Source organism: Oncorhynchus gorbuscha, linkage group LG03 (genome assembly GCF_021184085.1).
Source record: "Oncorhynchus gorbuscha isolate QuinsamMale2020 ecotype Even-year linkage group LG03, OgorEven_v1.0, whole genome shotgun sequence".
Classification (NCBI taxonomy): Eukaryota; Metazoa; Chordata; class Actinopteri; order Salmoniformes; family Salmonidae; genus Oncorhynchus; species Oncorhynchus gorbuscha.
In genome coordinates this window covers 50280104-50307282 of record NC_060175.1, presented here as the reverse complement: position 1 = coordinate 50307282, position 27179 = coordinate 50280104, and the positions used below count along the sequence as shown (strand labels likewise).

The 27179-nt window shown below is 43.5% G+C and overlaps 1 protein-coding gene across 3 annotated transcripts in view; it reads left to right on the top strand.

The window, feature by feature from the left end:
• Positions 1-27179, top strand: part of foxp1b (forkhead box P1b) — a 229434-nt gene that overhangs the window by 74370 nt on the left and 127885 nt on the right. The window contains exon 3 of one of the 3 annotated variants that reach the window (XM_046342800.1): positions 3342-3385. The gene's annotated coding sequence lies outside the window, so the exon portion shown is untranslated. Of the gene's footprint in view, positions 1-3341; positions 3386-20066; positions 20085-20872; positions 21062-27179 lie in introns of those variants that run through there. The other 2 variants (XM_046342792.1, XM_046342801.1) reach the window with 2 other exon arrangements.

The window sequence follows — 27179 nt, the reverse complement described above, 5'->3', positions numbered from 1 at the left end:
ATGATCATTTAAATACTGTATAACTCCTTCATATGCCATCATTTTCTCTCTAAACGGAACATGCAGGAAGCCCAGCAGTAAATGAGTAGTTATCTCGTCTGTAAACATAATAGTGAGTTTTGTCCCACACAAGTGTTCCTAAAAGGCAACTGTGTTTTCGGAGGAATGGAAACTTGGTGATCTGAGGGATATTGTGACAAGCAAGCAATAGAGACAAAAGCATTTGGAGAGAATGAATGATTGTGTGTCGCTGTGTGTGCCACGCGTTTGTGTCAGCGAAGTGATGCCTACCATCTCCGTTTTAAAGGAAGACAGAAGTGAAATCACCAAATGTAACGTAAACTTTTATTTTTAGATTTTGGTTAGAATCCTCACTTCCTTAAATGTATTTATTATTTTCAACAGAGGCTATTTCACCATCTGATGAGAAGAGATATTTCAAATTTGCTCAGTATAAGTGGAAGACTGCATGTGACCAGGTAATTTGGGGTAAATCATTTCTTCACCTCATCACGTTGTTGTGGTGCCCATGTACTGTATTGGATAGGTTACCCCTCTTTCTACCTCCATGTTGGTTTGGTAGGGGGGTAGATTCCCCCTAGTTATCAAATTAATGAGTTCCAATCAGGAAACAAGCCAAACAAAGGAGAAGTGTTACAGTATGCAGATGTCTCCAGAGGGTGCTACTTATTGTCACAATTGCCCTTTTGTCCGCTCCCCCCTCCCCATTTCAATTCATGTCTTCATTGGTTATTCTCAGTCTGGTTTTGCACACATGGGTAGTGTAATCAGCTAAATGTAGCTGTTGCTTTCTTATTATTACCTGGGTGCTTAACACAGATTTTTTTCCCTTCAAGGACAAATGGTGTACGAGAAGGCTGATCCCGTGTGAAGTCCCTGAGCTCCCAGCGAGCAGCAGATCCCTTTTCAGCACCAGCTGTTCTCTCAGATACACTGGGCCGCACTGAAATTCTCTTAATATAATTTTGGGGACTCAGGAGAATAGCGCAAAACATGCGTCCCAGCGAGGAGAGCGTTGAATTTTTCATCAGCAGGCCTCAACTCGCTGAGTTAGTGGGCAGCGCTTTCATTCATGAGCAGATGTTCAGCGCAGTTACGCTCTGCAGTTAATGTGAACTTATTGGCCTCTCTGCCATTGGCTGCAAGGACGTTGGCAGCGACCTGGCATCTGAGAATTACTCCTGGTAAAAAGCGCAAGCCAGGGAAGTGTAGCCGTGGCCTTTTTTTAGCCACTTCCCAGCCCACAAGCTGTAGCCGGAGAGCAGGGGAAGGCTCTGACAGGCCATCAGTCTTAGGCCCGACAGTGATGAAACACTCTCTGCTGTTTGCTGGGGGAATAGCAGTGAAAATTCCTGAAGACAAGTTTATCATTCATTTCTTATGACAAACTAAACATGAAACCCACACGACTTGGCAAGAGAATGCGCTGCGTGATAGGCTAGCACAGGAAGGTACAGGTCCCAGTTGTTAGTCAATGGGTACTAGGGATATAGTGGTTTCGATACCCTTGAAACAGGAAATGCATGTAAACCAGGCAGCTGCGAACAGGTAACTTTTTCTCTCTGTCTGGCCCTGTTTGGTTCACGGTAGAGCCCAGCTGGTGCTGAGGTCAGCCTGGTTGTTCAGACATCTGTTGAACCAAGCCTCTCCAATTGGGTTTGATGTGGCTCTCTAGATCAGTAATACTTTCCTACAAACTATTAACTTATCAAGATGAGTACGTGACTGCGTTGAGTGGGTAACATTCGGCTCACCATGGGAGCCGTGTGAAAGTCATTGCGGTAAAGTTGTGGATGTGGGACTTTAATAGGGGAATGTTTGTTTCTGCTGTACGTCTCATTCTCACTTTCCAATTGGTCGTTTTCAGGTTGGGTTTATGAGAGCAAAACTAATTAGTGTTTCTAAATTCAGCAGGAAAAAAAAGTCAGTTGGGTTGATTGTTCTGGTTTCCTCTCCCGTGTCAGGCGCTCAACAATAAAATAAGACTCTAATCATTTTCTAACTGCTCATATTTTTAAACCAGAGTTGAATGTCATTCCCGGTCTCCTGGCATTTTGTTTGGCAAGATCAGGGACCAGCGGTTGCCCTCTCGCCGTGCTGTCTTTGTGATTCGTGGGAAGTTTATGATGGGGCTGGTGGAAAAAAACAATGCGTGGGGTTGTTTCTGCTTTGATTGTGAACGTCCTGCTGACAGGAGCAGGCTAGTGAGATTACAGTAGCTCTCTGACATTCCCTGTTGCCTTTATTAAGAGAGCTCCAGCTGCAGCGAGCCCTCAGGAAACACCAGCACTGAGAAGGGCAAACCCGTGGGCCGCTGGCCGCCGGGAGAGGGAGAGGGAGAGGGAGCCCTGTTTGAGTTGGCAGACAGTCCCCTCTCCTCTCAGGGAAGTTCTGCTGCCTCTGCAGAAAGGCCAGTGGCGGGTAGCTCTTACAGGACAGGACGCGCGGTGGTGATTCCAAGGGCAGGATGGGCTTTTTCCACCTCTCCTTCCTTTCAGGAAACACATTTAGCCTTTTCTTCCCTCCATGTTTTATAAAGGAGAGAAAAAGTGGGGGTGGGGGATGCAGACCGAGTGACAGAAGTAAGCCACATGATGTTGGTGTTAATCTGTGGCGTTTTATTTGAGATGGGGTGTGCAATGTTCCAACAAGTTATTTCAGTGTGCTGCGTGTTCTCTGAGCCCTCGACTCGGGGCCGGGGTTTTATTTATATTGAATCCAAAAAAGTTTATAGGTCTTTTTAACAACGTGCCATAAAACTTACACTGTTTTTTATTTTTCCATCCACAGCGGAGGGATTTGTCTTCAGAGGGCAGTAATTAAGCAGAAGGAGCTGTGGGTCTAGGGTTAGGGTGGAACGGTGTTTAAATGCAATTAGAGCACAGCTAGAATACATTTGAACTCAATTACAGTTTTCTGAATGTGCCCTTATTTGTTTAATCAAGGGAATTCTCATTTGAGATGCTAAATATGTATCCAAAGATATTTAAAACATGGAAAGAAAATAAGCTCTGAGGAACAACCTACTTGATGCTGCTCTAATGAAGAATTGTTTGAAAGTGACCCCACGCATGCACGCACGCAAGCACACATTGTGACATATTTACTAGCATAATAGTGTTTCTCAATAACAGGGTGGTACCCAACAGGAATTAAATACTGTGTTTGTCGTTTTTCGATTGAAGGAGTGCCATAGATTTCTTAATTTCCTACTGATATTAATATCTTCTTCATTTTCTCCTTTTCACTTTTATTCCTCCCCTCCCTTCTCCCCCCCCCCTCTCCCTCCCCTTCTTCCACCTGCTTGTGTTTTCCTCCAGCCAAGAGACTCCAGTGGTGACCCCCTTTGGAGACAGAAATCAAAGTAAGTGACTAGAGTAAGATCCCATTGACACAACCAGAGACTCCTAATAGACATGACCGATCTATACTCAAATACTCATATTAAATACACTACATCCATGGACGAGAGTTTCCCTGTATAGAGGGTTTTGAACTAAACAAAGGCCTAGTCAAGTGAATCCACATTACACTTGTTGAGCTATATATCAGAGAAACTTAATACATGCAACTGTTTACATCTGATGAAAATTGAGATCGCAAAACAATAAATTAGATTTTACATGCAGATGTAGGATCCTAATTTGGTCACTCTTTTGTTGAGGAGAATTTTCCTGCACCTCAGGAAATGCAAACTCGTAGTGTTTTCAAGGTTTCAAATGTCAGACTTCATTTGCCATAACGTAAAAAAAATTATCAACCCCAACAAAAAATATCAATGAATTATAATTTACATATCCTGTTACTGCAGGATTATTTTCCTGCTGTAGAAAACTGTCTTAAATTAAGATCCTACACCTGTAGTAACAGGTGCTATTGTAATTGATCCGTTGTTTTTTACCATTTACATTTACATTTACATTTACATTTAAGTCATTTAGCAGACGCTCTTATCCAGAGCGACTTACAAATTGGTGCATTCACCTTATGACATCCAGTGGGACAGTCACTTAACAATAGTGCATCTAAAACTTAGGGGGGGTGGGGTGAGAGGGATTACTTAACCTATCCTAGGTATTCCTTAAAGAGGTGGGGCTTCAGGTGTCTCCGGAAGGTGGTGATTGACTCCGCTGTCCTGGCGTCGTGAGGGAGTTTGTTCCACCATTGGGGGGGCCAGGGCAGCGAACAGTTTTGACTGGGCTGAGCGGGAGCTGTACTTCCTCAGTGGTAGGGAGGCGAGCAGGCCAGAGGTGGATGAACGCAGTGCCCTTGTTTGGGTGTAGGGCCTGATCAGAGCCTGGAGGTACTGAGGTGCCGTTCCCCTCACAGCTCCGTAGGCAAGCACCATGGTCTTGTAGCGGATGCGAGCTTCAACTGGAAGCCAGTGGAGAGAACGGAGGAGCGGGGTGACGTGAGAGAACTTGGGAAGGTTGAACACCAGACGGGCTGCGGCGTTCTGGATGAGTTGAAGGGGTTTAATGGCACAGGCAGGGAGCCCAGCCAACAGCGAGTTGCAGTAATCCAGACGGGAGATGACAAGTGCCTGGATTAGGACCTGCGCCGCTTCCTGTGTGAGGCAGGGTCGTACTCTGCGGATGTTGTAGAGCATGAACCTACAGGAACGGGCCACCGCCTTGATGTTAGTTGAGAACGACAGGGTGTTGTCCAGGATCACACCAAGGTTCTTGGCGCTCTGGGAGGAGGACACAGTGGAGTTGTCAACCGTGATGGCGAGATCATGGAACGGGCAGTCCTTCCCCGGGAGGAAGAGCAGCTCCGTCTTGCCGAGGTTCAGCTTGAGGTGGTGATCCGTCATCCACACTGATATGTCTGCCAGACATGCAGAGATGCGATTCGCCACCTGGTCATCAGAAGGGGGAAAGGAGAAGATTAATTGTGTGTCGTCTGCATAGCAATGATAAGAGAGACCATGTGAGGTTATGACAGAGCCAAGTGACTTGGTGTATAGCGAGAATAGGAGAGGGCCAAGAACAGAGCCCTGGGGGACACCAGTGGTGAGAGCGCGTGGTGAGGAGACAGATTCTCGCCACGCCACCTGGTAGGAACGACCTGTCAGGTAGGACGCAATCCAAGCGTGGGCCGCGCCGGAGATGCCCAACTCGGAGAGGGTGGAGAGGAGGATCTGATGGTTCACAGTATCGAAGGCAGCCGATAGATCTAGAAGGATGAGAGCAGAGGAGAGAGAGTTAGCTTTAGCAGTGCGGAGCGCCTCCGTGATACAGAGGAGAGCAGTCTCAGTTGAATGACTAGTCTTGAAACCTGACTGATTTGGATCAAGAAGGTCATTCAGAGAGAGATAGCGGGAGAGCTGGCCAAGGACGGCACGTTCAAGAGTTTTGGAGAGAAAAGAAAGAAGGGATACTGGTCTGTAATTGTTGACATCGGAGGGATCGAGTGTAGGTTTTTTCAGAAGGGGTGCAACTCTCGCTCTCTTGAAGACGGAAGGGACGTAGCCAACGGTCAGGGATGAGTTGATGAGCGAGGTGAGGTAAGGGAGAAGGTCTCCGGAAATGGTCTGGAGAAGAGAGGAGGGGATAGGGTCAAGCGGGCAGGTTGTTGGGCGGCCGGCCGTCACAAGACGCGAGATTTCATCTGGAGAGAGAGGGAGAAAGAGGTCAGAGCATAGGGTAGGGCAGTGTGAGCAGAACCAGCGGTGTCGTTTGACTTAGCAAACGAGGATCGGATGTCGTCGACCTTCTTTTCAAAATGGTTGACGAAGTCATCTGCAGAGAGGGAGGAGGGGGGAGGGGGCGGAGGATTCAGGAGGGAGGAGAAGGTGGCAAAGAGCTTCCTAGGGTTAGAGGCAGAAGCTTGGAATTTAGCGTGGTAGAAAGTGGCTTTAGCAGCAGAGACAGAGGAGGAAAATGTAGAGAGGAGGGAGTGAAAGGATGCCAGGTCCGCAGGGAGGCGAGTTTTCCTCCATTTCCGCTCGGCTGCCCGGAGCCCTGTTCTGTGAGCTCGCAATGAGTCATCGAGCCACGGAGCGGGAGGGGAGGACCGAGCCGGCCTGGAGGATAGGGGACATAGAGAGTCAAGGGATGCAGAGAGGGAGGAGAGGAGGGTTGAGGAGGCAGAATCAGGAGATAGGTGGGAGAAGGTTTGAGCGGAGGGAAGAGATGATAGGATGGAAGAGGAGAGAGTAGCGGGGGAGAGAGACGGCGCGATACCATCCGAGTAGGGGCAGTGTGGGAGGTGTTGGATGAGAGCGAGAGGGAAAAGGATACAAGGCAGTGGTCGGAGACTTGGAGGGGAGTTGCAATGAGGTTAGTGGAAGAACAGCATCTAGTAAAGATGAGGTCGAGCGTATTGCCTGCCTTGTGAGTAGGGGGGAAGGTGAGAGGGTGAGGTCAAAAGAGGAGAGGAGTGGAAAGAAGGAGGCAGAGAGGAAAGAGTCAAAGGTAGACGTGGGGAGGTTAAAGTCGCCCAGAACTGTGAGAGGTGAGCCGTCCTCAGGAAAGGAGCTTATCAAGGCATCAAGCTCATTGATGAACTCTCCGAGGGAACCTGGAGGGCGATAAATGATAAGGATGTTAAGCTTGAAAGGGCTAGTGACTGTGACAGCATGGAATTCAAAGGAGGCGATAGACAGATGGGTAAGGGGAGAAAGAGAGAATGACCACTTGGGAGAGATGAGGATCCCGGTGCCACCACCCCGCTGACCAGACGCTCTCGGGTGTGCGAAACACGTGGGCGGACGAAGAGAGAGCAGTAGGAGTAGCAGTGTTGTCTGTGGTGATCCATGTTTCCGTCAGGGCCAAGAAGTCGAGGGACTGGAGGGAGGCATGGGCTGAGATGAACTCTGCCTTGTTGACCGCAGATTGGCAGTTCCAGAGGCTACCGGAGACCTGGAACTCCACGTGGTACGTGCGCGCTGGGACCACCAGAGTAGGGTGGCCGCGGCCACGCGGTGAGGAGCGTTTGTATGGTCTGTGCAGAGAGGAGAGAACAGGGATAAACCGACACATAGTTGACAGGCTACAGAAGAGGCTACGCTAATGCAAAGGAGATTGGAATGACAAGTGGACTACACGTCTCGAATGTTCAGAAAGTTAAGCTACGTAGCAAGAATCTTATTGACTAAAATGATTAAAATGATACAGTACTGCTGAAGTAGGCCAGCTGGCAGTGGGTGCTTGTTGACACTACACTAATCAAGTCGTTCCGTTGAGTGTAATAGTTTCTGCAGTGTTGCTATTCGGGGGCTAGCAGGCTAGCTAGCAGTGTTGTTTACGTTACGTTGCGTTAAAAGAACGACAATAGATGGCTAGCGAACCTAGAAAATCGCTCTAGACTACACAATTATCTTTGATACAAAGACGGCTATGTAGCTAGCTAAGTAGCTAGCTACGATCAAACAAATCAAACCGTTGTACTGTAATGAAAATGAAGTGAAAATGTGATACAACCTGTGAATGCGACCGGGTAGTTGAGTTCTATACAGAAGACGTTGGCTAGCGTTGGCTAGCTGTTGGCTAGCTAGCAGAGTCACCTACGTTAAGGACGACAAATAGCTGGCTAGCTAACCTCGGTAAATTAAGATAATCACTCTAAGACTACACACTCTAAACCTAAACAACACAATTATCTTGGATACGATGATACGATGATACGAAGACAGCAAAGACATTTAGTATTTACATTACTTTGAATGATGCAGAATTTTTTTTGACAATGCATGATCAGCATAGGTGCCCTGTACCGTAAATCCCGAATCCACACCACCGTATAGTCACAGTTCCCACTGGTTACACATTTGAATCAAAGTTTTTGTTCCACCTCAATTCAATGAAATTACATTGATCCAACGTGGAATAGGTGTTGAATTGACATTTGTGCCCAGCGGGTTGTGACTGAATTCAAGGCAAAAACATGACCAGATACTATATGCAGGTTCATGTCTGTAAGTCTCCTCGCACCGTCTCCCAAGTCATTTACACTGTGTGTGGTGTATAAACACATCCAAAACAAACAATGACCCAGAGCAGACTCCACACTGCAAAACTATTTCAAAGCCTGGAGTATACTGTAAACACTAAACATGGCTGACCTTCCTACCGACCACACCACCTTCACGCTCGGGAGGCTCAGACTTAAATCTAGTGTTTGCGTTAAGAGCTCATTTTGACCTTGGCGAGACATGTTGTAGATTACATTTATCTGTTCAGTCTCTTGTCTGTTTCAGTCAGATATTGGTCAGGTTGTATTCTGTGACCGTATGGCCATGATCCTCAGTCTGCAATTGAATACTTACATATGACTTAAGCCTCCACAGACAAATCCTGTCACATTTCATATGGTAACACTGTCCAGTGCCTTAACGCGGAGATGAAACACAGTTTGTCTTCCACTGGGTTGGATGGTGTTGTTGGATTTAGAGTAGGGTTTCAGACATCGGGTAGGAGTACAGGTTAGCTCTGCTAGAGCCAGTTACTGTCCCTGACTGCTAGGCAGAGCTATACTGGTTTATTTGGATAGTCCATCAGTAGATGTCTACAGACTATCTACTAACCCTAACCTTAACCCCTCTCCTAACCCTCAACTTAACCCTAGCCCTAACACTAAACCTAATCGTAAGTTTAGCAAGCAGTTATTTCTAAACAAATAGTTTGCTGATGGTAGAGCATCTACAGATGGACCATCTGGACTATCCAAATGTAGTCTGACCCTATACAGGTTTATATGAACTATACTGGTTTACATTTCCTCTGCTGTGTTACCCTCAATGGAGTCAGGGGGGTGGTTGGGTGCTGAGAACTCCTCCTTAACAGTGGTGAAAAAAGTACCCAATTCTCATACTTGAGTAAAAGTAAAGATATGTCAATAGAAAATGACTCAAGTAAAAGTGAGTCATACGGTAAAATACTACTTGAGACAAAGTCTAAAGTCTGGTTTTAAATATACTTAAATATCAAAAGTTAAAGTATAATTAATTTTAAAATTCCTTACAAACCAGACGACACCATTAACTTTTATTTTTATTTTTTTACGGATAGCCAGTTGCACACTCCAACACTCAGGCATCTTTTACAAACGAAGCATGTGTGTTTAGTGAGTCTGCCAGATCAGAGGCAGCAGGGATGACCAGGGATGTTGTCGTGATAGGGGAGTGAATTGGACCATTTTCCTGGCCGGCTAAGCATTCAAAATGTAACGAGTACATTTGGGTGTCAGGGAAAAAGTATGTAGTAAAAAGTACATTAGTATCATTAGGAATGTAATGGAGTAAAAATAAAAGTAGTCAAAAATATAAATAGTAAAGTACAGAACAGACCCCAAATATCGACTCGCACGACTTACACATCTTTTTCACAATTCATGACATTTAATCCAAGAACAAATTCCTCGTCTTAGGTCAGTTAGGATCACCACTTTATTTTAAGAATGTGAAATGTCAGAATAATAGTAGCGAGAATGATTTATTTAAGCTTTTATTACTTTCATTGCATTCCCAGTGGGTCAGACGTTTACATACACTCAATTAGTATTTGGCCTTTAAATTGTTTAACTTGGGTCAAACATTTCGGGTGGCCTTCCACAAGCTTCCCACAATAAGTTGGGTGAATTTTGGCCCATTCCTCCTGACAGAACTGGTGTAACTGAGTCAGGTTTGTAGGCCTTCTTGCTCACTCACACTTTTTCAGTTCTGCCCACAAATTTTCTATAGGATTTGTGATGGCCACTCCAATACGTTGACTTTATTGTCCTTAAGCCATTTTGCCACAACTTTGGAAGTATGCTTGTGGTCATTGTCCATTTGGAAGACCCATTTGCGACCAAGCTTTAACTTCCTGACTGAAGTCTTGAGATGTTGCTTCAATATATCCACATAATTTTCCTGCCTCGTGATGCCATCTTTATTGTGAAGTGCACCAGTCCCTCCTGCAGCAAAGCACCACCACAACATGATGCTGCCACCCCCGTGCTTCACGTTTGGGATGGTGTTCTAAGGCTTGCAAACCTCTCCCTTTTTTGTCCAAACATAACGATGGTCATTATGGCCAAAAAGTTTTTTGTTTCATCAGACCAGAGGACTTTTTTCCAAAAAGTATGATCTTGTCCCCATGTGCAGTTGCAAACTGTAGTCTGTCTTTTATATGGCGGTTTTGGAGCAGTGGCTTCTTCCTTGCTGAGCGGCCTTTCAGGTTATGTCAATATAGGACTCGTTTTACTGTGGATATAGATACTTTTGTACCTGTTTCCCCCAGCATTTTCACAATGTCATTTGCTGTTGTTCTGGGATTGATTTGCACTTTTCCACCAAAGTACGTTCATCTCTAGGAGACAGAACGCGTCTGCTTCCTGAGCGGAATGACGGCTATGTGGTCCCGTGGTGTTTTATACTTGCGTGCTATTGTTTGTACAGATGAACGTCGTACCTTCAGGCATTTGGAAATTGCTCCCAAGGATGAACCAGACTTGTGTAGGTGTGCAATTGTTTTTTTCTGAGGTCTTGGCTGATTTCTTTTGATTTTCCCATGATGTCAAGCAAAGAGGCACTTTGAGTTTGAAGGGAGGCCTTGAAATACATCCACAGGTACACCTCTAATTGACTCAAATTATGTCAATTAGCCTATCAGAAACTTCTATAGCCATGACATTATTTTCTGGAATTTTCCAAGCTGCACAGTCAACTTAGTGTATGTAAACTTCTGACCCACTGGAATTGTGATACAGTGAATTATAAGTGAAATAATTTGTCTGTAAACAATTATTGGAAAAATGACTTGTCATGCACAAAGTAGATGTCCTAACCAACTTGCCAGAACTATAGTTTGTTAACAAGACATTTGTGGAGTGGTTGAAGAACGAGTTTTAATGACTCCAACCTAGGTGTATGTAGACTTCAACTGCAAGTATTTTTATTTAAGTATTTTTACACCACTGCGCCTTAATAAATCCCAGCTGTGGAATGATCAGATAGTGGCTCTAATTAAAGTGCTGGTGTTCACCAATGTAGAATTCTCTCTGGAATGATAACAACCTGTGATATGTGCAGTGGAATGCGTTGGGCAGCTCTTTGGGAATGGGGCTAGCCAACATGTTGTTGACATAGATGTCAGATGGAGACCAATGAAGGACAGACTGATCCTTTGGATGCAGGCCTTAAACAAATAAACCCTCTCAGAATACATTAGAGACTCGTCGTAATGTTGTAGGCTATTTGCGCATTGCATATTCTTTTGGTATGTGTTTTGATATCTTGATGATCCGTTGTTGTTGTGATACTGGTATCTTGAGGTTTGATGTGGCTGGTTGAGAGGGTTGTCATGGTGTTCCATCGTGATGTTCTGGCATTTTATCAGTTTAATCAGTATTGTTGTGTTGTGTGGCATGATAAGCCGTGTCTAGTTTTGTGCGCTTGCAAAACAGGTTGATACTGAATGGAACAAATGAATGTTGTGCTATCTGATAATGTAAATGAGCCATCTAAATATTTCCCCCACCTTCTGAGTAGGAGAGGTATTTACATAACCAGTTTGGCTTTTAATACATGTGGAAATTCAAACGTTTGTTCAATTTTCCAATTATTATTATTACTTTTTTTTTTTAAAGAAGTGTTTTAAGATAAGATGTATTGTAAATGTCATTTTTGGTACCACAAACATTCATCTCGTAATTTAAAGACAATAATAAAAGAACGCTCATTGACAGGTTTGTGTTAGCCAAGTAAGTAGTTGATGAATATGATAGACAATCCTTTGCATGTAAATGTACCTAAACTTCCAATTACCAGGCACTTTTGAATATTGATTAGAGAAAAGACAAGGACACTGAAGTGAAGTACTTTTGAATGCATGAAACCCAGAGCTTCTGAAACAGTTCCATTTGTCACAACTTCTCAGCCTCTTTAGTGCTGCTCTTCCTACTAAATGTAGGCTGGTGATGGGAAACAATGTCATTTCATTATTGCATGATGTGTACTTTGTAGATGTATGGTGAAATAATCAATTAGCAATGGTCATCACTGATGTATTTAAGCTTACGATGTAAGTTTTGCATGGAATATATTCTGGCTCTTTCTTTAAAAGCACTTAAAGGACTTTTTACTATTATGTCCAAGTACATTGTGAAGCCTACATACCCTTTATTGAGATTTGATTTAGAGCAACAAAGCATTTCTATAGATATTGGAATAAAGTAATTGATTCTCAATATAAAGTTATGGCAATTCTGAGGAGGTCTTAGGTTAAGTGAATACTTTCCATCATTTTTTCCCTTAGATTACATTTTTCCATGGCCATTATGAAATACCTTTTTGAATATTCTTTCGGCACTCCTTGGATGACTGATAATATACACCTTGATTTCTACACTTTGTCACTCAAACCAATTTCTTACAATACACTGAGTATTAATAGACTGAGTATTTGACAGTGGTTGTACAGCTAGTGACTGTGGACATGCAGGTACTTGGGCCAGACTTGGGCCAGACTGTTTGTCAACACACAGAGAGCATGAGACGTGCGGACCAACGCGCTGCTCGGGTCATGTCTTGCTCGCAGACATGGAGCCACGACGCGATGTGACAAGCAACAGATGTGCCACACCGCCTGGAATCAAACGAGCCATCCAACGCTGAGCTAAGCATGCAGTCAGACACGGCTCCTGTGAACTTAGTGCTGCGCTGCTGGCAGTGGCAGGCAGATGAGGCAAGGCAGTGCCAGCGCTGCTCCTTGTTTCCTGTCTGAGCTAAGGGAGGACAGGACAGGCCTGGTATCTCAACCTGGTCTCAGACCATTTCGTATTATTCTTTACGTAAATCAGAAACACTCCATTTAGTATGATATGTTACATTTCGTATGGTATGTATTCATTTGTGTCCATCACCCATTTTGAATGATATGTTACTAATTACAAATCATATCTGTTAAGAATTTGCAAAACGTACATTGTTACGGATTTGCAAAACATGTTATATCTTACTAATTCTAGCTAGCTGACTAATGTTATAAGAGCTCGTTAGCTAATGTTAGCTAGGCTAGGGTTTAGGGTTAAATCAAATCAAGTTAGGTTAAAGAGTTAATGTTAGGGTTAGCTAAATGGGTTAGGTTAAGGGTTAGCTAACATGGTAAGTAGTTGCAAAGTAGCTAAAAGGTAGTAAGTAGGCAAAAAGTTGCATTTACATTTACTATGTTACGTATAGTCTATGAGACCAGGCTGTACTGGGCCTCCCTCTGAAGCTGCCTCCCATTCACTCTGACATCTGAGGTCTGGACAGGAACTCTGATTAGATAGACTGTACTGTATGCTCTCAAAGGCCCTCATACAGACATTCTGTACGAGGCACAGTCAGCGCCACAGTGAGAGGCACCGTCACAGTGAGACGACAGCCGAGAGGAATATCGTCTTGAACGCTCTTTGTTGAGCACGGAGCGATTTGACTGAGAATAACATCACTTATTGACATAAAGAATACACTTTTTGTCGTTTACTTGTTAGTACTGTAATATGGTCTCTCCCAGTTTATGGTTTTCAGGTTATGTATTTAATGAGTGGAATGGCTAGTGTCACAGACAGAGAAGAGTCTGGCTCTCTGAGAGGAAGAGACCTAAGCCACACATACTTAGCCTATCCGTCCCAGTTCATGCAAAACCGTTTTGTCTGTTTGACTGGCTGTAAAAGTGCAACAAACGTTGGTGACACGAGGAACAACGTTAATAATATCCTCTCTCAATTTAATCGGCTGATCAGCTCAGGCCTGTAATCAAATTGTGTGGGCTTGTGTAAGTGAGGGGGAGCAACAGGAATATATAATCTCAACAAGTGAATGGATGATGTCCCGCTGACAGCTACTTGACTGATCACTTACTAGAGACGGTCACCCTGCATCTGTTTACCACAGCACAGCCACATGATGCTGGAGCTCCATGTGTGTAATTGAGCTATTTCCCTTGGCTCCTCTGTAACTTGTGCTAACTTATAGTTATGTTCTTCAGCCTCACTCACTCACTGCTGCTCAACTTTCCATCATAGCATAGGGGGAACGTTTTTATGATCATAATCACACCTAGCCAACACCGCTATGTAAATATAGTATTATCGGCGATTCCAATTTGGTTAAAGTGGCATGACTGTGGGTGATACAGACATCTCTCTGTTCTGTCTGTGACACGGGCGAAATAGGCGACAGTTAGGAATCAAGGGTAACTTGCTTTTAGGTAATAGAGGTATGTTACAGGAGTATACTCATGTAAAGGGAAAAAAAGAACAACAGCCGCTGTTTTCAACATTCAAAAACTGAGCTGATGTGAATGGAACCCACAGTCTGTAGATGTGCAACTCCAGTTCACACATGGAAATTGAAATGGAATATCTAGATCTGAATTGTGTTATTTCAATATTCAAATATTAATACAAAACAATTGAATGCTGCATGGCCCTAACTATTTGCATTCAGCTCTGTTTGTTATTGGAACAAAGATGACTTGGTAAAGAGAAAGGGGGAATTCAGTGAGTGGCACGCAAACAAACCTTTTGTCTTCCTATTGTAGGCAAATTGATATACAGTGTTGATGTGCATGTACTCAAATACAATACACTTTATACTTGTTTTAAATAGCAAAACTATGTAATTCGGTATTCTGTCGTGATATACTGCAGTGCCTGAAAGGATCCAATATACTTGAATGCCTGGCTAGTATGAAGAGTCAACTCAATTCCACTGTGAAATACATATTTTGGACGGAGCATCATCATTCCTCTTATGGTTCCAACATAATAGATGCTATTGTGTCCCCGCTGTAGATGTTTGTTTGAATACTCCACTCACTCTCCCGCTCTCTTAGAAATACATGTTACACCCAACAAGCTGCCCTTTTCTCCTTCTCTCCTCAGTTAGCGTGGGAATTAGTCTGTAGGTCAGGCACTGGGAGGACAGACAGACAGACAGGAAGGGAGGGGGAGTAGGACCCCTCCACTATTTGACAGGGTTAAGCATTGTGAAAGATTGCCAGTGCAAGCCGTGACATCTGTAGCAAGTATCAACGTGAACTGTAATTAAGTAGAATCAGTGATTTAAAAAAAAAATTCTATATTCTACGTAATAACAGGGCAGTAATTAATAATTTAAGGGAAGGGGCTGCAGCCGGACCCTGTTTCTCCCGTGTTTAAATTTAGCCAGTGTCATTGTCCGGCACTTTGATTAATTGGTTATCTCTCTTGACTATACATCTCCATGAAATATCTCTTTCCATCTGTCATTAAACTGCACATGGACATTGGTTCTATATATGTAGTCATTTACTGCAGGGGGGAAACACCAGATCAGAAAAAAAATTGCCACCAGGATATACTGATAACCGTAGTATACCGTTATGACTGTGACCCGATATGGGGAATCATTGGGAAAGTTGCTCTTCTTTTATCTGTTGCAAATGACATTGAATTATTCTGTATGATAATAGGATAGAGAGCTCATACATTTGTATGATCAGACTGAAGGAGCTGTGTGTTAGTGGTGCTAGTCCTGGCCTACACAGTGAATAGTGACCAGTCAGCCAGAGATTGGCTAGCCTGTCAAATAAAGATAATTTCTTCATCTAATCCCTGTAAATCTCTCATGGAAGAACTTTGCGAACGGAGAGCTGTTACTGGAGCGCGGCTTTACAGCTCGTGTCTCTTCCTTTATCTCTACATGTACACCTCAGTGAACAAAACCAACCTGTTGTTTTCAATTGCTGTGGTCAATTCCTCCGACAGACATGTTTGGATTACAGCTTTCAAAGAGCAGTTTAAATTGGGACATTTTCTCCAAGGTTTCCATGGTAATTAGGTGATTGATTCTTTATTTTCTGGATGGTGGAGCATTGTCAGGGTAAACTTCTGCTATAGCAACACCACAGTCATTAAGAAAAGAAAGTTAGACTGGGTTTTGATAGCCATTTATACTTTGCCTTCCTAAAGGTTTTGAAGTTTAATATCCCCATATTAAGCTATTGGGGAGCGGGGGGGTGTCTTCAGTTTCCTCTTCAAAATTGCTGTTCATTCTTTTTATTGAATTATTAATTGTATGTGTTGAATTATTGACTGAAGTAAATTTCTGATTAAATTAATATTAACACTCTGAAATATTCATGATCGATGTTGAAAACGATGAACTTGCAGACCTATTAATATAATCAGAAAAGGACACTGGAAAGGAAAGTCACAAGTCAAGTGTGCAGGCACAGACTGACCTCATGGTGATTTGTGCATAAGTTTCCCTAGATCTTCCTCTCGGGTCAGTTCATATAGGATAGCTATGTTTAGTTGGCTGTCTGTGTGCTTCCTGTCTGACCAGTGTCATGGGCGGGTGCAGCTCAGGGCATCAGGTGATGACAGGTGGGGGGGACTTGATGACCCTTCGTCTGCATGTGATCTGTCACATCTCACCTGTCTGCAGCTGACTCCAGATCAGTCACAGGGTAGGAGAGGAAAGTTACAGCGATACAGTACTTTGAGCCCCTTTCAACTCTCTGATTGGCAGGCAGAGGCCCAATGAGATCCATTATTCACTGTTCTTTTAACCATTCCCAACCACAGGTTATCTGAGAATCCAACAAGCTAAAGTTAGAGTATATTTGGTTGAACAGTGTTGTTGAAAACATAATTTCATTTTAGAATTTTTCCAAGTATTAGCAGTGAAATATATTTGAACCAATGGCTTAGGGAGAGTTTAATCTACTCTTTTGTCTGTTTTTGATTCATCTGTAGTTATTTTTATAACTTATTCAGCAAATATATGATATATTCATAAAGTTCTTTACTTTGTTCTTACAATTGTCCCATTGTATAAATACAATATGGAAATCTGAAAAAAATAAACCATTACTGTAACACTAATGAAAAGCACCTTAAAATATGGTTACAATAATTATGTTTTAAATGTTAATGTCAGTTGAGAGCATAATAAAGACGACATGATAGACTCACTATTCAAAATCTGATAGCCAGGGAGAAGCAAATTATTTCAAATATTTGATATTTAAATTATTTTCAAATGAACAGAGACATGAGCAGAATGAAAGGCGAGTAGTTTCCCCTGGTGATACTCGGGGTGCCTTTGTTTCCTTGGTGTGTCTCCGGCTCATTAATGTTCAGAGCATGTGAGAGAACCAGCAGCACTGTACTCCATAACCCATGGCACTGTGCTGTGTGCTGTGTTGTGTGAGACCCCGGGCCCCATGCACACATGCAGCACACAGAGAAATCCCCCAGCCATTTACAGTCCACTGGTTCATTCAGGAAGGGATGGCCGCCGAGCTGTCCTGATTAAAATGACAATAGTCTAATTAACTCGACCTCGGTGTCAGTGCACAAAACGGCTGCTGGCCCGCCACTTTCTGTCTGAAAAGCCTTTGTCTTCACGCCATCCAAAAATAAGAAGTTTTTCAGGCAAATGCCTCAACCCCCTTCGATGAGTTTTACTAATGGCAATTATTTTTTATAAGCTAATTAAATCTATGCAGTTTCAATTTTTTTCTGCTGTGGAATCCCTGAGGGATTTGTCATTTGGGGGATAGTATTACAAGCACCTTCAAGCACTGTTAGTCGTTTTAAAATATTATATACAATTATAAAACGGTCTGTTTGTGCTCAACCTGATTTTATTTCAAACATGGTTAATTACACTCACTCTCCAGTGATCTCACTCTCTGAAGAAACAGAAGACAGTGGGCTTATCCCTCTGGTCCCCTCATCTTCTGCCCCCTAACTGCTAGCTTTGTGAACAGACAGACAGACCAGAGAAAGACAGGCCAGAGATGGAGGATTGAAGCAAATGAATCCATTTTATAGACTAGTTTAACATTTTAACCAGATAACAATTTCATATTTCATGCTCCACAACAGAGATATTTGAGAGAGGGATTTCGCCCTACAATCTGTTGCCATTATTTGATACTCTCATCTAAAGGAAGCGGGAATAGAAAAAAAAACACAACAAAAAACTTTAATGACCGAACTGGAAACGTCTTTCTCTTCTATTATCCTTCTGCTGGTGATTAGGGTCTATAGGGAGATAATTTAGTTTTGAATTAATGAATCGAAAACTTCTCTCTTCTTCTGAAAAGAAGGGCAGATCTTTTGTGCCACTATCTGAAGACATCTTCCACCCTTGACAATGCACACTGAGAATTGGTTTTGTTTTAAGGTTGGAGTCCCCCCCTGCCTCCCCCTCCCGTCGCTTGTCAGTCTAGGGCTGATATGAGGGATCTCTCACTGAATCCAGTGTCAATGAGGTTTCTCTCTCTCTCTCTCTCTCTCTGCTGGTGGAATCTGAACACTATGTGTGCATGCAGGTACAGGGGAAAACATCACAACATGTCCTCTGGGATGTGTGCTGAATGGACATGTAATAACACCCCCTTCCAATAACTACAGCACATAAAAGGAAAAATATACGAAGGTAAATACCTCACCCACTGGTGCTGAATGTCCATCTAACAAGGACTACCAGAAACTACTTTTTAAATATACTGAACAGAAATGTAATCGCAACCTGTAAAGTATTGGTCCAATCTAAAATGTGCAGTTTTGTCACAATAGAATACCACAGATGTCTTAAGCTTTGAGGGAGCATGCAATTGGCATGCTGACTGCAGGAATGTCCACCAGAGCTGTTGCCAGATAATTTAATTTTGTTAATTTCTCTACCATAAGCCGCTTCCAACGTTGCTTTAGAGAATTTGGCAGTACGTCCAACCAGCCTCACAACCACAGACCACATGTAACCATGCCAGCCCAGGACCTCCACACCTGGCTTCTTTACCTGCGGTATCGTCTGAGACCAGTCACCTGGACAGCTGATGAAACCTAGGAGTATTTATTTCTGTAATAAAGCCCTTTTTTTGTGGGGAAAAACAAATTCTGATTGGCTGAGTCTGGCTCCCAGGCCCACCCATGGCTGCACCCCTGCTCAGTCATGTGAAATCCATAGATTAGGGCCTAATGAATGTATTTCAATTGACAATTTCCTTCTAACTCAGTAAAACCTTTGAAATTGTTGCATTTATATTTTTTGTTGAGTATATAATTATAAACTGGGTGGTTCGAGCCCTGAATGCTGAATGACTGACAGCTGTGGTATATCAGACTGTATACCACGGGTAGGACACAATGTTTAGTTTTACTTCTCTAATTACGTTGGTAACCAGTTTTATAATAGCAATAAAGCACTTCTGGAGTTTGTGGTATATGGCCAATATACCATGGCTAAGGGCTGTGTCCAGGCACTCCGTGTTGTGTTGTGCCTAAGAACAGACCTTAGTTGTGGTATATTGGCCATATACCTCATCCCCTCGGGCCTTATTGCTTAAATGAAATGCACAGGTTTTTAATTTACTATGGAAAACAGGGGCCACATGTATCATTTGACATTTAACAGCCCAGAGAGACATCTCTTTTGAAATGAATGGAAGTGAAGTGTGGACTAGCCACCATTTGGTGCTGTGTAGAACAAGTGGTGGCCAGAGAGCACATATTTAACTGTCCTTGTGGAAGTTCACATCTGGTGTGTGGAGCTGGGCGACTCGACGGCAGGGCAGTCCCTCCCCCGACGCCACTCTCACATTTCATCATCTGTTCTCCAGCACCGGGGAGCTCCGGCATAAGTTGGCTGCTCTGGATCCATCTGTTGTTATTATTTTCCACTGATAATTGGCTTGAACAATGGAATGCCTGTGTCTCCCTGCCTTTGAAACCATACACCCTGTTTATTTTCCAGACGTCTCATTTCTGCTCTCTCCTTCTCTTTCTTTCCCTCTATCTCCCCCCCCTCTCTCTCTCTCTTCTCTCTCTTCTCTATCTCTTCTCTCTCTCTCTCTCCCTAGCCCGGTGTCTGCACCCCCTCTTCCTTCATTTCTGATTCTTCCCCTTCTACGTTTGAGAGGGGCTTGCATGAAAATGACATCTTTGACTGGGCGCATCAGTATGTGTCACTCAGCATCTAAAGCTGGGCTCCAGATTTTCTTCGGGGCTCGGCTCCCATTCTCTTTGGTTCACTTGAAGTTTTAGTCATGAAGCCTGGCAGATTCAGGCAGACACTCCAGGAGTCTCGCTCCGTTGTGAGTTTCTGCATTTATATCCCGAGAGAGGGGGATAGAGAGACCGAGAGTAAGAGGGAGGAAGCGAGAGAGGGAGAGCAAGAAAGAGAGGGTCTGTAGACTGTAGGAGCTGGACATTTGGGGCTTTTCTAAATCACTTTGTTTTTTTTTCCTGGCTCTGAAGACCAAGCCTGTATTTCCTATACATCCACTAGGATGTGTCCATAGGGGTGCAGCAGGGAGAAAAGAGGAGGATGAATAAAAGCAGTAACAGTATGAAAGTGACCTACCTTAACTACACTATATGGTTTTAGTTAGTGGATATATCCTTTTGAATTTTCTTTAGATTATATACTATGTAACGCTTGCTTACACAAGTTAAGTGGGTAGCTGAAATGTATATTTTAAAAGTTTAAGATTTAGGCATTTGTTATTGATGTATTAAAAACAGACTGATAGAAACAAATTGTATTGGAAAATAATCCTACAGCATTATACTATAGTCATGTATTTGCATGTGCCTTTGTCTTTAAAATAAACTTTGAGCCCTCAGCATTAAGGACAAACTCAGTCATTTTTGTTTCTGGACTGATAGTGTGGCCGTTCTGGAGTTTGTTAATTTGTTCTGCTTGCGGAGGACAGGTAGGGTTCTCAGTAGGCGCCTGCTCCTCTCTGCCTGGTCAATGCCAGTCCTTCATTTGCTGAGTGTTTGTGTTTATGCAAAAGGGCCTCTTCCTGCATATTTAATCTAGAGCAAGGCACTGGCTTTTGTTGTGTTTAGACCACATACCTCCAGTCCCTCTGAGCACTGCAGTCAGGACTCCCTTCAGCTCTCTCACACTACAACAACTTCTACTACTTCTACTGCTACTCGCTACTACTAACACTGACAGGCTTTTCTTCTGTTTGAGAGGTGGATTGTAGACGTCTTGTTAAACCTGGGGGAACCTACATTAATGTTTCATTAATGTAATGAAACTCAGGCTCACGGTTCATGGGTAAGTCAGTAAAGATTTTCATTTAGCATTTTCTCATCTTCTCTCATCTTGAGTGGGTTCATGTTGGGTGTGTGTATGCGGTAAGTGTGTTCTGTAAGTGTTGTACAGAACTGTGGCGTAGGTAGAGAGATGCGTTCCTCTGAAGAGCTAAAGTTATTTTTGAGGTCCAGGGTTTTAGAATGAAGGCGACCTTCAGACAGACTTCAGGGCTGCCTGGCCGGTGGTCCACTAGTGCTTTGCATAGAAGAGGCTTTGCATTGTGGGATCTTCACTCCTGTTCTTTAGTTCAGTACGGTCGAGCTGTGTGATTAGTAAAGTCGTGAATGTGCTGCTCTGACGGGTTCCTCTCACCTTCTCTTCCTCCGTCCGTCTTTGTCCGGGGAAATGGAATCTGCGGTTATTGATATTAATAGCACACAGGATCTGTGGCGGGTGAATGGAGGAGCAGGGCACCGAGACTTGGGAGTGGAAACGTGATATCGCAGGAGAGAATTGACAGTCCTTCTGTTTGAAAGGGGAGGAAAGGAATTGGCTGTAGAAATAGCATTGCATAATTTGTCTGTAGGTTAGCCCCTTTTGTGCTGTCAATGTGAGTAGGGTACATATATCCGTCTACACCGTTGTATTTTTGTGTGCTCGGAGTGAGACTGAGCAACTTCATGATTCCAACTCTCTCTCTTTCTCCCTGTCTACCTCTCTCTGTCCCAGCTACAACTTCTCAATTGTAGGAGAAACCATATGAAAAAGTGGATTTTTTTCTGTTTGCTTCCTGGATCAGTAGATTAGAATTTGTGTAGAGCCAGAGTGAAGTAATTTGGGTATCCAGAGGAAGGGAATGCTCTATTCAAAGAGCTCTGTTAACATTTAAATAGTGTAAAGAAATGCGCTGCCTTGTTTGTTCTGGGTTAGGAGTGAAATTCCACTTCCTTGGTATTAAAGCGGCAAAGCTCTTTCTGTGTACTCTGTGTTTTGTTCTTAGCTCAGCAAAACGTGAGGGCAGGTCCAAAGAATCTCTGGGATCAGACAGGCTGACATTCAGCAGGCTGCACTGTTGCCTTTTCAGCTTACAGGGGGGAAAAAACTCTAAAGGGGCTTGAGGGAAGTTGGGTTTAATTGGTGGGTTTTGAGCTTGTTTGCATGTCAGAAAGTGCTGTTGTTTACAGTCTATGTGAGTGTGCAATATAATGCCACAATCCTTGCCAATCGCATTGAGATAGACTGATTCAATGAATCAAGCATATTTTCTATCTTAATAAAGCATGAAAGAAATGAAGACAAAAATACTATTCAGTCAGCCCTTTAGTGAATCACAGCTGTAAATAGCTGTAAATTTGTTTCAGAATGAGTCATGCCTTATATCAGGGGTTCCCAAACTTTTTCACTCAGCCCCCCCCCCTTTTCAGCATTGGGGAACACATGGGCACAAGCACTGTTCATGACACAAACTGTCCACATCCCTCTTGTTGGCTGAGAGAACATGTTAAATGTTTAAGCTCATTTCATGCAATTCTACACATTTTGTCATGGAGTGCAGAGAACATTTTGCCATGTCTAATGTGTATTCATGTGATATTTGAGTGACTCAAACATTACTACAAAATCTATGGACAAAATAACCCAGCTAATAAACGTTAGCTGACAATACAGTGCATTCGGAAGGTATTCAGACCACTTGACTTTTTCCACATTTTGTTATGTTACAGCCTTATTCTAAAATGGATGACAGAAATAAAAATCCTCATCAATCTACACAATACCCCATAATAACAAAGCAAAAACAGGTTTTAGATTTTTTTTTCAAATGTATTAAAATCATTTTTTTAAATACCTTATTTACATAAGTATTCGGACCCTTTGCTATGATACTCAAAATTGAACTCCGGTGCTTCCTGTTTCCATTGACCATTCTTGAGATTTGAGATTTGGAAAGACACATGCCTGTCTATGTAAGGTTCCACAGTTGACTGTGCAGCAAAAACCAAGCCATGAGGTCGAAGGAATTGTCCGTAGAGCTCAGAGTCAGGGTTTTGTCAAGGCACAGATCTGGGGAAGGATACCAAAACATTTCTGCAGCATTGAAGTGCCCCAAAAACACAGGGGCCTCCATCAGTCTTAAATGGAAGGAGTTTGAAAATCACCAGGACTCTTACTAGAGCTGGCCGCAGGGCCAAACTGAGCAATCGGTGGAATAGAGCCTTGGTCAGGTAGGTGACCCATAACCCGGCGGTCACTCTGACAGAGCTTCAGAATTCCTCTGTGGTGATGGGAGAACCTTCCAGAAGGACAACCATCTCTGCAGCACTCCACCAATCAGGCCTTTATGGTTGAGTGGCCAGACGGAGGCCACTCTTCAGTAAAAGGCACAAGACAGCGCGCTTGTAAGATGGAACTCTTTGGCCTGAATGCCAAGCATCACTTCTGGAGGAAACCTTGCACCATCCCTAGGGTGAAGCAGGATGTTGGCAACATCATGCTGTGGGATTGTTTTTCAGCGGCAGGGACTGGGAGTCTAGTCAGAATTGGGGGACAGATGATGGAGCAAAGTACAGAGAGCCTTGACTGGGGACCAAGGTTCACCTTCCAACAGGACAACAACCCTAAGCACACAGCGCACGAGTAGCTTCAGGACAAGTCTCTGAATATCTTTGTGGCCCAGCCAGAGCCCGACTTGAACCCGATCAAACATCTCTGGAGAGAACTGAAAATAGCTGTTCAGCGACGCTCCCCATCCAACCTGACAGCGCTTTGGAGGATATGCAGAGGAGAATGGTGTCATGCCTGCTCCCGCTTTCCCTTCCTGGCGTTTGAGGGTGCCAGGCTGCCCAGCACTACACACTCCTGCCACCATCATTATGCACACCTGCTCCCCTCGTCACGAGCATCAGCGATTCATTGCACTCACCTGGACTCAATCACCTGTGTTATTTCCTCCCTTATATCTGTCTGTTCCCCAGCTCTGTTCCCCGCTTCAGCATTAATTTGTCATTTTGTTACCCAGTTCTGATGCTGTTCCTGTCCTGTTCCATGTCTGTGCTGTATTAAATATTCACTCTCTGTACCTGCTTCTCATCTCCAGCGTCGGTTCTTACAGAATGCCGAAGCCATCAAATGAAGCATTGGGGAGTGCTGGCTTTTTGGTCTTGGTGGTGACACCGATGGAACCAGGGTGGTGCCTCGGCTGGTTCGTCAGGCTTCCACACCCCAGCTGGCTCGAGAGGTTTCCTTGCCCCGTTTGTCTCGGCAGGCTCTCATCCCACGTCATGCCTCAGACGGATCGTCAGGGTTTTACACCCCAGACGGATCATCAGGCTCCCACATCTCAGCCAGTTCGCCAGGGTCCCACGTCCCAGCGGGATCATCAAGCTTCACGTCTCAACCGGATTGTCAGGCTCCCACGCCTCAGCCGCTTCGCCAGGCTTCTACACCCCAGCCGGCTTGTCCAGCGCCCATGCCTCGGCCGGCCCGTCAGGCTCGCCCAGGTGGGACGCCGGGTGGCGCCCCTAGAGGGGGCCTTCTGTCACGCCTGCTCCCGCTTTCCCTCCCTGGCGCTCGAGGGTGCCAGGCTTCCTAGGACTACGCACTCCTGCCACCATGATTATTCACACCTGCTCCCCTCGTCACGAGCATCAGCGATTCATTGCACTAACCTGGACTCAATCACCTGTGTTATTTCCTCCCTTATATCTGTCTGTTCCCCAGCTCTGTTCCCTGCTTCAGCATTAATTTGTCATTTTGTTACCCAGTTCTGATGCTGTTCCTGTCCTGTTCCATGTCTGTGCTGTATTAAATATTCACTCTCTGTACCTGCTTCTCATCTCCAGCGTCGGTTCATACAAATGTGAGAAACTCCCCAAATACAGGTACCAAGCTTGTAGCGTCAATCCCAAGAAGACTCGAGGCTGTAATCACCGACAAAGGTGCTTCTACAAAGTACTGAGTAAAGGGTCTGAATACTGAATGTTATTTTTCAGTTTTTTATTTGTAATAAATTTGCAAGCATTTAAAAAAAAACGTTTTGTTTTGTCATTATGGGGCATTGTGTGTAGATTGATTGGGGGGGAAACGATCCATTTAAGAATAAAGCTGTAACGTAACAAAATGTGGAAAAAGTCAAGGGGTCTGAATACTTTCAGAATGCACTGTAGCTTTCGAAGGTCTGCAATGACTGACATGACAAGAGGAAAACTGATGATGCACTACCCAATTTCGAAATGACACCTTGTGCATTTTTACTATTCAGAGTGCATACAGTGGCTCTTTGAGTATGCAAAAAAAGAAAATTGTAGTATGCGACAACCGAGTATACTTTAAATGCCCTGATGTCATATTCATTTTGGCTTTGACAACAGCCGATCAGTTACATATGGGGATGCGCTACCGAAATCAATGAATAGCGATAAAGAATGCAATCGCACATGACTCATTCTCAGTGTGTGAAAATAGAATAAGTTATAGTATGCGAATGTTCAAAAATTTAGTTTGGTTTAAATGCCAGGATGTTATACTCATTTGAGCTTTTCATCTATTAAAATTTGATGCTCAGTTTTCCACAATGTGTTGGAAAATGTAGGATGGCTACAAGTGACAGGCCCTAGTTCTCTTCAAGTAGCCAAAGAACAAAACTAGGCTACTTAATTGGGAAGATTCCGAATAGCGACGCTTCTGCGGTGGTGTTCAAATGTAGTTTTTGTTCCCCTTTAAAATGATCACGAATATTGCATCGTAGGCTAAATCTTTGAAAACAGAAGTTTATTATTATTCGTTTAAGTGAATTTCTGTTTTTTAATTGAAAAGTGTTTCTTGGCCTTTGTCAGAGCTTTTAAACTAAATAGTTGATTTCTGAATGTGTCTGCAACGGGGACTTGGGATGTGGCTGCGTTATTGATGTCATGTTAATCAGGCCTTTTGATTTGAACACATGGATTGTTTTAGTTTTGAAAGCTAGACTAACTATTTAATTTATGGATCAAGCCTTAGCAGTCATTCTGATCTCGTTCCCAATGATCAATGCTTTACTTTATTATGTTGTGGTTCTGAGTTTACGATGCACCCGTCTGTCCATGTTTTGTTTTGTGCCATAGCCTTTAGATTTGTACTAGGCTATGTCATTGAATTTATATATATGTTACAGTACTTTGGCTTCACTAACAAAATATGTTGAAATGGATCCAAATGACCTGTTTCTGTCTTCAGTCCTTTTTAATTAGGGTAGATGGGCTATATGGGCTAGGGTATAGGTCAAATGTGATAGTCTGCCTATTACCAGCCTGAGTAGGCCTATAACTCCATTAGGTTGAATGTGGTAGTCTACCTGTAACCAGCCTGAGTAGACCTACTTTATCAGAGTTTAGAGAATGTAATCGAATTGGAAATAAGCTGTTATCAGGCTGGTTAATGCGATGCATGTCTGTTGAATTTGGAAAGATCCACCCGCACTCGGCCAGTCAGGAGCCGCTACTGCGTTGCGGCCGTGGCATACCGCATACTTTTTACTAAACGGTATGTGCTAAATAGTATGCGACGATGAGTAAGTATGTAGTACGCTAGTATGGGTATTTGGACACAGCCAGTGACTAGGAAAATCTTCGGTACACACACCCTAAAAACAAACACTAATGTCCTGAATATAGATATCACTGACACTGCACTGCCTATCCTGTTGGACACCCTCTTACTATCCTTCCTAAGCTCTTTATATACATCCACCACCCATTTACAGAGACCAATGTTAAACCAATCCAATGCTATGTTTTGTTTTCACATAATGGTGTTTAGTTCATGGTATGATAAATAGACCAATCTGTGTAGAATGATGCAGCTAGCGTCACGAAGTGATCGAAACGTGCCGGCTAGGCTGAAAGGACAGCGAGTGAGGAAACTCTGGCATGTCCTATTGACAGACAGCCATCGAGTTGGGCACCCATTAATATGGTAATGGCGTGTGAAAGTTCATTAACGACCCGCCACGGAAGTAGCCACAAAAGTAGCCACAAATATCGTATTAAGCATGCTCAGAGTAATTAATGGAATAACTTTACTTTGTGGTAAATATTCATGGCCTCTTCTTTTCTGTCAGAATGGTGTGAAGAGAGTAGAGAGCTTGTCCATTAGAAGGCCT